The sequence below is a fragment of the Xyrauchen texanus genome, chromosome 24, assembly GCF_025860055.1.
Source record: "Xyrauchen texanus isolate HMW12.3.18 chromosome 24, RBS_HiC_50CHRs, whole genome shotgun sequence".
NCBI classification, from domain to species: Eukaryota; Metazoa; Chordata; class Actinopteri; order Cypriniformes; family Catostomidae; genus Xyrauchen; species Xyrauchen texanus.
The window spans coordinates 43,036,598-43,052,374 of NC_068299.1; the positions used below are offsets into that span (position 1 = coordinate 43,036,598).

At 41.5% G+C, this 15,777-nt stretch overlaps 1 protein-coding gene across 1 annotated transcript in view; it reads right to left on the bottom strand.

Moving 5' to 3' along the window:
- The window catches only part of LOC127617781 (uncharacterized), a gene marked incomplete at its 5' end in the record, with an annotated part of 288,177 nt that overhangs the window by 225,172 nt on the left and 47,228 nt on the right, over positions 1-15,777 (bottom strand). The window lies entirely within an intron of this gene.

Sequence of the window (15,777 nt, forward strand, 5' to 3'; positions counted from 1 at the left end):
ATTGTAATGGTGGAGAATTGTATTCAGACAAATAATCTAGTTATTTGTCATTTATCTAATTTATAACAGTTGCTGGAGGTGACTAATTCAATTATACATTTCCTTACATGATAATGTAGAATAAGGACAGTTTAATTTAATTCCTAGCTCACACAAACTGTTTCCTACATATAATGGTGGGGGTACGCGGGCACTTTAATCCGTACCGTGTACATCTACATCAACCAATTTTCCTGCACTCCTGGGATTTTCAAACACAGCAGTCTCTAGAATTTACTCAGAATTGTGCCAAAAACATGCCTTGGACGAAAATGCCTTGTTGATGAGAATGGCCAGACTGGCTTGAACTGACAAAGTCTATGGTAACTCAGACAACTGCTCTTTACAATTGTGGTGAGAAGAATAGCATTGTGGATTGGTGCTGTTTTGGCAGCATGTGGCGGGACCTACGCTGTCACAGAGAAACTCACAGAGGCAGGGTTATGGACTCAATCGCAGGGTTTATTCAACAGGTCAAACATCAGGTGGGTAATATCCAGACAGGGAAATAGTGCCATGAACAGATGAAGGGCTAACTCACAATAGTCTTATGATTTTTGCAGGAAACGTAAACAACACAGGAGAGTTCAAGTACTGGGGAATACATGGAGGATGAACCAAAACAAAACTCTAATGAGGGGAACAGTAACAAGGTAAGTATATACACAGGAAGATCTAGACAAAACTATGGAGTCTGTAGTCTCCGAGTCCGTAGACCATAGTGAGAGTGGAGTATAAATGAATCCTTGATTGGTCACTGATGATGTGCAGATGTGACTGATCAAAACTCAGGGGAAAGTGAGCACTGTGTGGGCAGTGAGGGAGAGAGAGCAGAGTGAGAGAGGGAGTCCGGTGGATCTGTGACATACACAATATTAGGCAGATGGTTTTTATGTTGTGGCTGATCGGTGTTTGTGTATATATGTACACTGTATATCTTACTGATTAGACTAAAGGCTTTAGTGTAATCAGTAAAACATAAACTATACAGTTATAATACATTTTAATATTTACCTGGTCATAGTTACAATAAATAAACTTATTTACACCTTTAAAAATATAACATTTTCAATTTGGTGTGGATTATAATGCATTATATTCTTTAAAGGGATAAATATGAGAAGGTCTTTCTACATCACATTGTATCTGCTATGGGCTGCATTAAAAATGTCATGTGAAAAACTTGCACAATTTAATAAATAAATAATCAGTTATGAAAATAAAATCATATTTATACCACATTCAGCTGATTTTTTCATATTCAATTTATGACATTAATCATTAAAAAAAAATAAAAATAAATAAATATATATATATATATATATATGGACTGGCGACCTGTCCAGGGTGTCCCCCGCCTTTCGCCCAATGTTAGCTGGGATAGGCTCCAGCCCCCCTGCGACCCTGTACACAGGATAAGCGGTTGACGATGGATGGATGGATGGATATATATATATATAAAACAAAACAAATAATTACCTGTTTTTCGTACTTTCAATTTTATTAATAGGAAATGAGAAAAATTGCCTCATATTATCAACGTAGCCTATGCTTTTCCTTAAAAGCAATGTCAAACTCAAAAATGGATTCATATTTCTTTAAGTGAAAAGTAATTTGCCTTTATTCCAAAATGTGAATTGTGAAAATATACAGTGCATCCGGAAAGTATTCACAGCTCTTCAATTTTTCCATATTTTGTTATGTTACAGCCTTATTCCAAAATTGATTAAATTCAATATTTTGCTAAAAATTCTACAAACAATACCCCATAATGACAATGTGAATGAAGTTTGTTTGAAATCTTTGCAAATTTATTAAAAATAAAAAATCACATGTGGTATTCACAGCCTATGCCATGACACTCAAAATTGAGCTCAGGTGATTGGAGTCCACCTGTGGTAAATTCAGTTGATTGGACTTTATTTGGAAAGGCATACACCTGTCTATTTAAGGTCCCACAGTTAACAGTGCATGTCACAGCACAAACCAAGCCATGAATTCCAAGGAATTGTCTGTAGACCTCTGAGACATGATTGTATCGAGGCACAGATCTGGGGAAGGGTACAGAAAAATGTCTTCAGCATTGATGGTCCCAATGAGCCCAGTGGCCTCCATCATCCTGTGGTGGTGCATGACAAAATCCGCCCAATCCATGCCCATATATGGAACAAAAACAATTAAGGAAAATTATAAAAAGGAAGGTAAAGATGGAGGCAGGGGGAGTGGAGAGTATCTAGAAAAAAGAGAGGTGCACGGATTACCTGAGTGTGTATGAGATCAGTTACTAAGCTAGAGCGGGACGTGCTCTGTGTTTGGCCAGTGTTAACGCCGGAGTGAAGAGGTTCCGCGCCGCACTTCCTAATGCTGGCTGCAGAGTGTTGTCATCTATGCGAAGGCGTTTGTCAAGTACCAAGTTCAGGTAATCGACTTGTGTCGGCTTCTCTGCAACCACAAGCCCCCCCAGGAATAGTTCTTCCTGCCATCCATGGTCAGTGATTTGCAAACATGCACACACACCCACACAAACACGCACACACACACATAATTGCATACATTCACAGCCCCACATTCGCGCCTCACTCAGAGTGAGTGTTGCGTCTAGTTTTTTCTTTTCTTTAAATTCAATAACTTTTTTCGTGCCAATCTAATTACCCTCTTTTTCTTGTCTCCCTGTTGTTTTGTTTTTGTTACTTGTGAGTGAAATGAACACTCGAAATCTGCTGATTTTGTTTTAAAAATACAGGTGCATGAGTCAAGCATCACCGACAGACATTTTCAACAACAGTGTTTTTAAATTTTTATAACTGTTTTCTGTTAAACATTGAGTTTATGATTGTGTTATGGATGGGGGTAAAAATATATCTAATATATGGCCAGACAGAAGCCACTCCTCAGTAAAAGGCACATGACGGGCTGCCTGGAGTTTGCCAAAAGGCACCTGAAGGACACTCAGACCATGAGAAACAAAATTCTCTAGTCTGATGAAAAGATTGAACTCTTTGGCCTGAATGGCAAGCGTCATGTCAGGAGGAAACCTGGCACCGCTCATCACCTGGCCAATACCATCCCTACAGTGAAGCATGGTGGTGGCAGCATCATGCTGTGGGGATATTTTTCAGAGGCAGGAACTGGGAGACTAGTCAGGATCGAGGGAAAGATGAATGCAGCAATGTATCCTGACTGATGTCACTCCATTCTTTCTTTATTAGTGCTCTGAGTTGATCACAATTTGTGGGCTTCTGCTTGTCCACTCGCCTTTTGAGGATTGACCACAGGTTCTCCATGGGATTGAGATCCGGGGATTTGCCTGGCCACAGATCCAAAATTTCTATGTAATGATCTCCGAGCCACTTCATTATCACACTTGTCTTGTGAAATGGTGCTCCATCAAGCTGGAAAATGCACGGATAATCACCAAATTGCTCCTGGATTGTTGGGAGAAGTTGCTCTTGCAGGATGTTTTGATACCATTCTTTATTCTTGCCAGTGTTCAAGGCCCACTCCCTTGGATGAAAAGCAACCCCACACATGGATGGTCTCAGGATGCTTCACTGTTGCCACGACACAGGACTCATGGTAGCGTTCACCTTTTCTTCTCCAGACTATCGATTTTCCAGATGTCTCAAACAGTCGGAAGGGGGCTTCATCAGAGAAAATAACTTGGCACTAGTCTTCTGCTGTCCAATCCTTGTACTTCCTGCAGAATTTCAGCCTGTCCTTGATGTTTATCTTGGAGAGAAGAGGCTTCTTTGCTGCCCTTCTTGACACCAGGCCATTGTCCAAAAGTCTTCGCCTCACTGTATGTGCAGATGCACTCACACCAACCAGCTGCCAATTTTGAGCAAGCTCTGCACTGGTGGTTACACGATTCCGTAGCTGACTCCTCAGGAGGAGAGAGTTCTGGCACTTGCTGGACACTCTGGGATGTCCTGAAGGCTTCTTCACTGCAGTTGAACCTCTCTTTGAAGTTTCCTTGCATGTGAGTCCATTTTGATGCAAAGTGATGATGGCTGCACATCTTTCTTTAGAGGTAATCATTGCGAACAAGAACACAATGATTGGAAGCACTTCTTCTCTTCTTTTACAGCAATCAGTCTGCTCTTATAATCCAATCAGAATGATAGAGTGATTTCACCTGACTAGTACTCATTCACACTTTCCCAGGTGCTGGTGATATGATTAGGGAAAAAATGTTAGCTGGTCATTTTGTGCCAGGGCCAGTTTTTGTGATAAAGTTCATATATCAATGCAATTATTTAAAATGCATCTGATCACTCTGCACCATAATCTAGAAACAATGTGAATCAACACCACAACAACTGAAGCAGAAAACATTGCGAAACACAACATTTACGTCACTGCCAATACATTTGGCCATGGCTGTACAGAGACGTCCTTGATGAAAACCTGCTCCAGAGTGCTCTGGACCTCAGACTGGGGCGAAAGTTCATCTTCCAACAGGAAAACGACCCTAAGCACAAAGTCAAGATAACAAAGGAGTGACTCTGGACAACTCTGTGACAACTCCTTGAGTGGCCCAGCCAGAGCCCAGACTTGAGCCCGATTGAACATCTCTGGAGAGATCTGAAAATTGCTGTGCACTGCCGCTCCCCATTCAATCTGATGGAGCTTTAGAGGTCCTGCAAAGAAGAATGGGAGAAACTGCCCAAAAAGAGCTGTGCCAAGCTTGTAGCATCATACACAAAAAGACTTGAGGCTGTAATTGGTGCCAAAGATGCTTCAACAAAGTATTGAGCAAAGGCTTTGAATACTTATGTAAGTGTGATATTTTAATTTTTTATAAATTTGCAAAGATTTCAAACAAACTTCTTACACGTTGTCATTATGGGGTATTGTTTGTAGAATTTTGAGGAAAATAATGAATTTAATCCATTTTGGAATAAGGCTATAACATAACAAAATGTGGAAAAAGTGAAGAGCTGTGAATACTTTCCGGATGCACTGTAAATGTGTATCTGTTGTCTTGTGAAAATTGTACTGGTTTTAAGTTTATTTATTGTAACACAATAAGATTCCATTCATTAACATTAGTTAATGCATTAGGTATCATGAACTTTTATTATCATTAACTTTTTTTTACAGCATTTATAAATCTTTGTTAATGTTAGTTAATAAAAATACAATTGTTCATTGTTAGTTCATGTTAGGTCATAGTGTATTAACTAATGTTAACACACAACTTTTGGACGGATTAATATGTTTAAATTAACAATAATTAAGATTAACAAATGCAATAAAAGTATTGTTCATTGTTAGTTTGTGTTAAGTAACACCTTCATAACACCTGCTCCAGGATTGCTGTGATTCAGCTTTAATATCTTGATCTGGGCCACAGTAAGCAACAGCAGATATGACTGGACTCTCATGGTCCTCAAAAGATGGTAGAGGGACTGGTGTTTAATCTCTATAGATCTCTGTACTCTCAGTTCAATAGCTGTTGAGGATCTTTCATTACTGACATGAGTCCTTCATCCCTGGATAGTAATCAGTAATAATAGTTTTCAACTGGTGGGTCGCAACCCAGAAATATGTTACAGGTCTGTTCTGATTGGGTTACGGACAGCAGAAAAACAAATCTTAGTGCAACTAACCCTATAACTATTAACCAAGGCAAGTCAAGTCAGTTTTATTTGTATAGTGCCTTTCACAACACACATCGTTTCAAAGCAGTTTTACAGAAAATAAGGCATTAACAGAAGATAAAACTGTAATGTCTATAATGTCAATGAGTCATCATTGTGTAATTAGATAAAAACCGATTTTGAATTGTGTTTAAAAAAATAAATAATTAAATACTAATTGTATTTATGACCCCAGTGAGCAAGCTGAAGGCGACTGTGGCAAGGAACACAAAACTCCATAAGATGTTGGTTAATGAGAGAAAAATGTTAAGGGACAATGTTTAAACATAGATTTTATATGAACTGTAAGATTAATGACTAATGTCTAGTCCATCCTATATTAACCCTCTGGGTAACAACTTAAAATACTCCGTCATTTTGGGGCATACAGATAAGTGTAAGACATCATTTGAGACTATAAAGGGTCTACTTTTATTTGTGTACACTCACAATAACAACAAAACCTTGTGCTTTTGTAAAATAAAGAAAATAAAAAGGGTGAGCTGTATGCAGTCTCCGTGTTCACGAACATATTTCTGAAACATGTCACAAAAATGAACTGAAACTCGGCGAATACTTATCACACAAACATGAAACATATGTTTAAAGAAAGCTTAAAGTGTCTACTTTTAAATAAAACAATTAAAATTTAAAACAAATATTCTCCTGCAATGTAATCTGTATGAAACAAAGGGATGTACATTTTTTACAGGCTCAGCTCATTACAGCTAATGTGATCACACACACAAGCAGAGCGCGCCATTCAAACGCTAATGTGCTGAACGATCAATGCAAATGGTAAACTCCCCCGACAGTGAGGTTTGATGTAAAGAATTAATTCACTTTACTGCATGTTTGTAATGATACACATGTGAGGAAACTCCTGGATAGTAAGGAAGAGTTAACATTTTCCTCAGAAGAAGAGCGGGACTCCGATGAACGTTTGTATTTTTAAGAGAGACTTGATCCAGCAGAGGATACAATTTCGGATGAGTAAGTCATTTAGTTTTCTTTAGTTGACATGCTATTTTATATAAACATGTACATATTTTAATAGTGGGACTGTTTCCAGACTTGCCAGCCAGGATTCAGAGTATTGACATTTGAAATATATCTCCTAATAAGCAAGTTTTAGTTACATTTAAATGCTGTTTTGGCTAAAGCAGGTATTTATATAGTATGCTGTATGATATAAATATGAAATAAAATTATATGAATGTTTATAATATATTTTATCAAGTGTTTATGCTGCCTCATTATCATCAATGCTTGTGCTTGCAAATATGGGTTCAGGTGTAAATGAGTAAAATGCACTTTAAATATGCCCATATTAGAAAATCAGCATCTTATAATGATTTCTGAAGGATCATGTGACACTGAAGACTGCAGTAATGATGCTGAAAATTCAGCTATGATCACAAATTGCATTTTACAATATATTCAAATAGAAAACTGTTCTTTTAAATTGTAAAATGAGTTCACACAATGTTTTTACTATATTTTGGATCAAATAAATGTAGTCTTGGTGAGCAGAAGAGACTTCTTCTAAAACTTTTAAATGGTAGTGTATGTATAAAATTAAGTAAAGTCTTTATGTAAAGAAAATGTATAGTCAGATTACTTCTTTTAACTTAAAACTTGATTTTCATCATTAAGTCTCCTCACATTCATTCTCTTTCTGTCGTTCTTCAGTGATAGGTCCAGGGGAGGGGTCTTTTGTCTCCTTGGGTGTGAATTACCTCAATATTCATGATCATTCACGCCTCCTTGCATATGACCTTTCTAACACTAACATTTTCTTACAAAAGTTAAATTAATATATTGTTTTGTATGAATGAGTGATCAGGATGGTTTTCACATCATTCTGTAGCAAAAACTCTAGGCTACAAGATCCAGTTCGCAAAAGGCTTGTGGACAAATGTTTAGTATGTGTTATATGGCCTTATTTCAATTACTTCTATTTTTTTTTTTTTAAAAACCACGCAAAAATGTTATTTTCTCAAAAATACAAACCTGTACATACATGATTTTAGCCATTAATATGTTTTTAAGCAACTGAAAAAAGCACAAATGTCAAGGCATGTCAAAACATTCTCCAGGGCCCTAAACACCCTCAGACCCCAGAGGTTTAACTGCAGAAGTTCACATAGATGCAATTGTCCTTGTTAATTGACTGATGAAGTTTTTTTGGGCAATTGATAGTCTATGTATTCCATTTCAAGAGTGTAGTCCATCAATAGGCCGAGGTATATTATATTAACCATATAAGTAAGTTAAAATTTGCTTTTTGACTTTTAAATGGAAAATGAAAATGCTTTTTGTTTTTTATGCCAAGGCTGGGTGTCTCATTGAAACTAAAAATGTATCTGTCACTTGGAAGAAGCTAGCCAAATTAGGCTGATACCAACATAGACAGGTTGCAAGGCATGCCCTCATCCTGAAAAAAAAAAAAAACACAAAAAGAACTACAGAGGCTTAATCAAATATCACCCATGTAAATTAAATACAGGTTCACAGGTAAATATGAACATGCTAATCACAATTTAAGTAAGAACATTTCCGTCTAAGGCAGAAAGATTCTGAGCATGGTGAGTAACGGTACCAGTAGCATTACATAGTTTGGTATAGGATGTAGTGCGATTACAAACTACTGGTGGAATGGCTTTAGTGACGTGGTGACTCACAATTGGTGACCTGTCAGTTATTTTTATTCTAATGCTGATTTCGCAGCACCACAATCCATGAAACCATAACCACGTTAATGACCCTGTATAGGTACGGCACAATTTGGCAACTATAACCATCCATGCCAGAGCATAAAACCATGTTAATAATTTTGCATATTGTTTGTTAATGGGAAAATTTATAAATTGCAATGTTTGATTTTAAAGCCATCTTATCTTAACCATCTTATGCCAGAGATGGAGTAATGGGAAAATGAGTTACAACTCAAGCAAAAGAAGGGAATGGCACAAAGAGATGATTATAACTGCTTTAGCATTGACAGACACAGCCTGTTGTTGGTCCCAAATCAGAGGATAATGTGGTGCATGACTTGGTTTACCCTGCAGGACAACTTGTTTGATTTGCACCAATGAATAAAGCAGCCGATTGTTTCTCACACGTCAGAATTACTTCCAACATAAGGATCTGCATCAATTCACAAAATGTTTCCCAACACAATTTCATTCTGCCACAACATCATGCACAACATAAGCTCTTTAGGAGCGTTTAAGAGCAGAATCACCGTATGCTGCTTTGATAACCAATACTGAGGTAAAACAAAACTAATATACTAAATATAATATATTTAACCAGGCACTGTTAGATTGCATACAGGGACTATAAAAATATTCAGGGAATATTATTTGAACAACAATAATACACTGCTTTTTACTGGATAATTGACCAGCTTTAAAAAGCCTACAACAACAAGGGAACAAAAACTGAATGGCTAATTTTAATCAAAAAATAAATATGAATGAATAAATATGTAGTCAAACTCCGGGAGCATTGAATCAGTAGCCTATTAATTTTGTATCATATCTATAATTCATGGAGACAATTAGAAAAAACAGTGAGTTTCATTTTTACCTGTCTCTTTTGTTTTGTTTTGAACTAGTCCATGCTGTCATCAACTGGCAAATGACCTGTGTTGCTTACAGATTCACATTTTGGTTGAAAATGAAAATTTTGCATGTATGTGCATGTGCCTTATGTCACACCATAGTGCGACAGTGGATTGATCCATACACTATATTTGTTAGATCAAGAATATATCAAGAATAAGACTATTTTACATTTCTTATTTTTATTTATTTTGGGGGGTCCCTAATGCCTTAGCACTGACCAGCACATCCATGTTAAAATTCTTAAAATACTAATAAACTCCCTTTAAAACCGCAGTCAACTGCTTGTTGGTCATACAGTGTCAAACATTTGACTATCAGCATGAGTAATGGTTTAGTTTGCAATTTATTCTAGCCAAGCACCACCCTCTTACAGGAAGAGACAAATCATCCAACAACAGTTTTTTTATATATATATATTTAGGAGTGGATTTACCCAAAACAAATGATTATAGACCAATTAGGCACTATGCTGACCCATCTGGCCATAAAGGCGGTTGCCTAGAACCCGGATGTGCAAGAGGTCTCTGTGCGATGTTCTGTTCACCTTATGCACCAGGAGAAACTAGCACTCGGAAATGTTGTGTTGGAACTTCCATTCTAGCAGTTATAGCTATATTTGGGGTTGATGTCAAAGTGTAATTCAATTCAAGGAAAAGTGTAATTTCAAGCATTGGATTATAGCTAAAAAATACTTAAATATTGATCCTTTTTTTTTTTTTTTTTACCGCTTGGAGTCGTATGGATGACGTTTATGCTGACTATCTGTGATTTATGGAAGGAACTTCAAAAGTTGGATCAACATTCACTTGCATTTCAAGGACCTACTGAGCTAAGATTTGTTTCTATTTTTCTTCAAATGTGTTCTGGTGAAGAAAGAAACTCATACACACCTGAAATATTGGCAGGATATGATATTGGCCGTCTGCTGCCCTCTCTGTCGTTGGCAATTTTATGTTTTTTCTTATGTCGTTTTTAATCACAAGCTGCAATACGATGCTGGTTTATGACCGCCTAACACTAATCCATAGCATGTTTGTTGATTTGGCCAATTGTGAAATTAGTGGATTTCGTCTCTTCACCCACCCTTCCGACCATACCTCCCGCATGAAATCTGCCAAATCGCTGGTGTCTGCTACGCAGCCTTCCCCCTTCCGTGTTGGGTCTAAGATGACCCACGGACGCTGTGCATCTTGACGTTCACTGATGTACCACATCGGTGACTGCTACTTGTTACTCCCAGTTCCTTCATCGTGCCTACCCATTGCTTCTCTCCTCGCATCCTTCGAGGCAGAATGAATCCCCGAAACCTTCGACTGCTGTGCCTAGCAATACAGCTTGAGGATGATTCGTCGCTACTCAAGGTGGCTCTGATCAACACTCGTTCATTGGTAAACAAATCATTTATTTTAAATGACTTCTTAACTTCTCATGCTCTGGATTTTTTATGTGTCACTAAAACATGAATTAAGCCTGGAGAGTTAAGCCGTTTACTGAGCTGGTGCCACAGGATTGTAATTTTGTAAATTACCCTCGGTTGTCTGGCTATGGTGGGGGACTAGTGAAAGTTTTTAAAAACTCTTATCATTGTCGCAACTTACCCACAGGTGCCTACTGAAACTTAGAAGTGCAACTGTTTCAAGTTGTTTTGGTTAATCCTATTGTGTTTGTCGGGGTGTATCATATTCCTCAACAAAATAAGAATTTTCTTAATGAATTTGCTGAGTTTGTCTGGGAAATTGTCACCATTTATGATAGGATATTAATTTTGGGTGACTCTAAGCCACTATCAAAAGAGATTTTAAACCTGATTGACTCATTCGACTTTGTTCAGTGGGTATCTGGCCCAATTCTCAGGGCCACACTCTGGATCTGATTTTATCAAACAGTCTATCCGTCTCGGATATTGAAATTAACAACACAAATTTTTCAGATCATATGCCTATATTGTTTTCTATACCTCTCTCTGGAAATACCTACAGAAATCCACCCCTGGCTCGTTGGACCCACACCTTCTCTTCCCATTCAAGTGAAGAGTTTTCTACAGCTTATTTAAAAGTATGCACTTCACAGGACATGGAATCTTCATTGCACCACTTAGATGATGATGAACATCTAAGCTTTTTTAACTCTACTTCCACCAACATTTTGAATTCCATTGCCCCATTAAAGTAAAAAAAAAAAATAAACCTACTCATAAACCTATTCATTCTTGGCATAAAGACACTACTCATTCCCTCAGACAGGCCTGTAGAAGAGCGGAACGTAAATGAAAAAAGGACAGATTACAGGTCTCATATGAAATCCAGAGAGATTCTCTTTTTTTTCTTTTCAGAGGGCCACTAAGGCTGCTAAGTGCAAATATCTTTCAGAGCTAATTACAAAAAATAGTGAAAGACCTAAAATTATTTTTTCCACCATAGACACCGTTCTGATCCCCACTGTAAATCTCTTCCCTGAGACATATGTCTCTCTTTGTGAGGGATTTGCAAGGTTTTAAAGTCTACTATGTGCCCTCAGGATGTTATTCCCCCACGCTTCCTTAAAAAAATCATTGATGTTATCGGTCCCGGAATTTTGGGTGTCATCAACAAATGTCTCTACACTGGATCTGTACCCGATTTCCTTTAACATGCTACGGTGTTGCCTTATCTTAAAAAAATTCATCTGGGCCCCACTTCTCTGGTCAACTTTCGCCCTATCTCCAACTTGCCTTTTGTTTCTAAAATCTTGGAGAAAGTGGTATTATTTCAACTACAGTCTTTTTTGTCTGATAACTTGATTCATGAAATATTCCAATCAGGTTTTAAAGCTTATCACAGTACAGAATCTGCTCTCCTAGGAGTTTCGAATGACATCTTACTAACCACTGATTTTGGGAAATCTATGGCTCTGGTCCTGCTAGATCTTAGATCCGCCTTTGATTTGGTTGATCACAATATTCTTCTTTCTTGACTGGAGTCATATGTGGGCCTTCGGGGCACAGTGTTGCAGTGGTTTCATTCATACCTTACTAATAGGAGGTTTGCTGTCCATCTTGGACTTCATTCTTCCTCTGATTATCATCCAAGTTGTGGCATTCCACAGGGCTCAATTCTTGGCTCTGTATTGTTTTCTCTGTATATGCTTCCCCTGGGCTCCATATTTAACTGATATGGAGTGTCCTTTCATCTCATGAAGTTCATGCTGATGACACCCAAATTTATCTCCCTTTAAAGTGTGACAACAAACATGCCTTACAGCCCATATTACACTGTTTAGATGAACATCTAGGTTACGTATGTAACCTCCGTTCCCCGATGGAGGGAACGAGACGTTGTGTCAGAGAAGCGACACTAGGGGTCTCTCTTGAGCGCCGATATCCACCTCTGATCTATGAAAATAGGCCAATGAGAAGTTGGCAGCCAGTATTTGCATACCCCGCCCCCAGACATACGGGTATTTAAGCGGCGCAAATACGGGAGTTCATTCAGGATTTTTCTGAGAAGCCGGAAATGGTCCGGCCACAACAGTGGCTCGGCTCAGCGACGTGGTGGGGAAGACACAACGTCTCGTTCCCTCCATTGGGGAACGGAGGTTACATACGTAACCTAGACGTTCCCCTTCTGTCGCTCTCTCCACGTTGTGTCAGAGAAGCGACACTAGGGGTCCACTTATAAACGTGCCATGCGCTGAGCCATGTACGTGAACTGCTGATACAGGACCGAGCAGGTATTCTTACGTGCAGGACGACCAACTGTATCAGACTGCACGTACCCTTCCCCAATGCCATCAGAATCCTTCTCGTTACCCTGGAGGGGGGAACAAGGTGATGGCCGCCAACCTGGGAATGGGCCAGCCTGGCTGAGCCTCTTTTCTCTCTATGTTTCTCGCATAGAGCAACTACGGCCGGGGCCCTTAAACGCATTGAGGGGGAGAAGACCCTGCGGAGGCCACACCTACCCCGCAGGGGAGGCAAAGGGTGGCAGATACCTCACATGGCCTGTCAGGACCTATGTGGAAAAGTTGGTGTGGTGGTAGATCCAACCTCGTAGAGGGGGGATAGCGTACAGCACAGCGACCGAGGCAGCTGCAACTGCCTAAGGGAGACACGGGAGTCCGCTCGTGAGGGGACAGTACCGTGGAATTACACACAGGGGGAGTCCGAACAGGAGGCCTTAACTGTGGAGCACCTATTCCAGTACAGTGGCTTGGGTCGGCGAGTCCCTCCGCTGAACTGCGGACCCAAAAGGGCTAGGGAGGAGTCAACCAGTGACCTGAAGATGGGATCTCCTGGGAACGGAGGCGCACTATTTTACCTCGGTTGAGGGAAAGGGCGCTAGGTGCAAGCGATTCACCCGGTCAGATCGTCAGCGTGTTACTGAGTTCTACGGGCTCGGACCTGAGAAAACGGGACGATACTGACTCAACTCGGAGATTGTAGAATCTCGAAAAAGTGTTAGGTGTTGCCCAGCCCGCTGCTCTGCAGATGTCTGCTAGGGAGGTGCCCCTGGCCAGTGCCCACGAGGACGCAACACCCCTGGTGGAGTGAGCTCGGACCCGCAGGGGGGCACGGCCTGGGTGTGATAAGCCAATGAAATGGCTTCGACAACCCAGTGGGCAAGCCTCTGCGTTCCCTTTACGCTGTCCCCCGAAGCAGACCAAGAGCTGCTCAGAGCGTCTAGTGCTCTGTGTGCGGTCCAGATAGATACGCAAAGCACGTACTGGACAGAGCAACGAAAGGGCTGGGTCTGCCTCCTCCCGGGCGTAGCACTTGCAGGTTCACTACCTAATCTCTGAAGGGTGTGGTAGGAAGCCCGGTGTCTGCCGGACAGAACTCCAGGCAAGTGTCGCTAACAGAGAACGCTTGCAGGTCCCCGACCCTCTTGATGGAGGCGAGCGCGATCAGCAGGGCGGTCTTGAGAGAGAGGGCCCTGAGTCCAGCTGAATCTAGCGGCTCGAAGGGGGCTCTCTGGAGGCCCGTGAGGACGATCGAGAGATCCCAGGAGGGAAACAGGTTAGGCCGGGAGGGAGTCAGCCTCCGGGCACCTTTTAGGAACCTGACAATTAAGTTTACCAAGAGACTTGCCGTCTACCGTGTCGTGGTGAGCCGCGATGGCGGCGACATACACCTTGAGGGTGGAGGGGGACAGCCTCCTCTCCAGCCTCTCCTGTAGAAACACGAGCACTGACCTAACCACGCACTTCTGTGGGTCTTCAGCTTGGGAAGAACACCAGTCTGCGAACAGACACCACTTTAGAGCGTAGAGATGCCTGGTAGAGGGGGCTCTGGCTTGGTTGATAGTATCTGTGACGGTCGATGGTAGGCCGGCTAGATCTTCCGCATCCCGTCCAGGGGCCAGACTTGGAGGTTCCAGAGCGTGCCCCGTCCCTGAGAAAGAAGGTCCTTCCTCAGGGGAATTCGCCAGGGAGGGGCTGTCGTGAGGAGTGTGAGGTCCGAGAACCAAGTCCGGGTGTGCCAGTAGGGGGCCACCAGAATGACCTGCTCTTCGTCCTCCCTGACCTTGCATAGCACCTGTGCAAGAAGGCTCACTGGGGGAAATGCGTACTTGCCCCGAGGGGAGCCTCTGTCCGGGCATATCAGAGCGGGCAGTGGGAGGTTTCTTGGGAGGCAAACAGGTCTACCTGGGCCTTACCGAACCGGTCCCAAATCAGCTGGACCGACTGGGGGTGGAGCCTCCACTCTCCGCCGGGCAAGCGAAATCAACCGCATCCAGAAACTACACAGAGGCGGAAAGACATCTTTAAAAAGACGCGTTCTGAAAAGGACGGCGCGTCTGCCATCACATTGAGGTTGCCGGGGATGTGAGTGGCGTGCAGTGACTTGAGTCGCTGCTGACTCCAAAGGAGGAGACGACAGGCGAGCTGTGACGTGTGGAGGGAGCGTACTCCGCCATGGCGATTTATGTAGGCTACGACCGTGGTGCTGTCTGTCCTGACTAGGACGTGCTTGCCCCGAATTAACGGGAGAAACTTCCTCGGGGCAAGGAAAACAGCCAGCAGCTCTAGGCAGTTGATGTGCCAACGCAGCGGGCCTCGGTTCCACCGGCCTGCGGCTGCGTGCCCATTGCACACGGCACCCCAACCCAATTTGGAGGTGTCGGTTGTAACCAGAACGCGTCAGGACACCTGCTGCAAGGGCACTCCTGCCCGTAGAAAGCAGAGGTCTGTCCAGGGTTTGAAGGTTTGGTAGCAGGCAGTGGTAACTTTCACGTTGTACGTGCCGCGGCGCGGGTAAACCTTCTCAGGGTTGAAATTAAGTATATAAGTAGATTTCGACATCGTTGACACACGGAGGGGTAATCACTGGCACGTAAGCAAAAGCAAGCGAGAGACGAATACGTATATGTATTTTTTATTTCCCCTCGCACCTGCATGTTAACTGCAGGTTTGTTTCTGCAGGTTTGAAGGAATGAAATTTAAGGCCAAATAAAATAAAAATGTAAGACCACATTCACAATAATAAT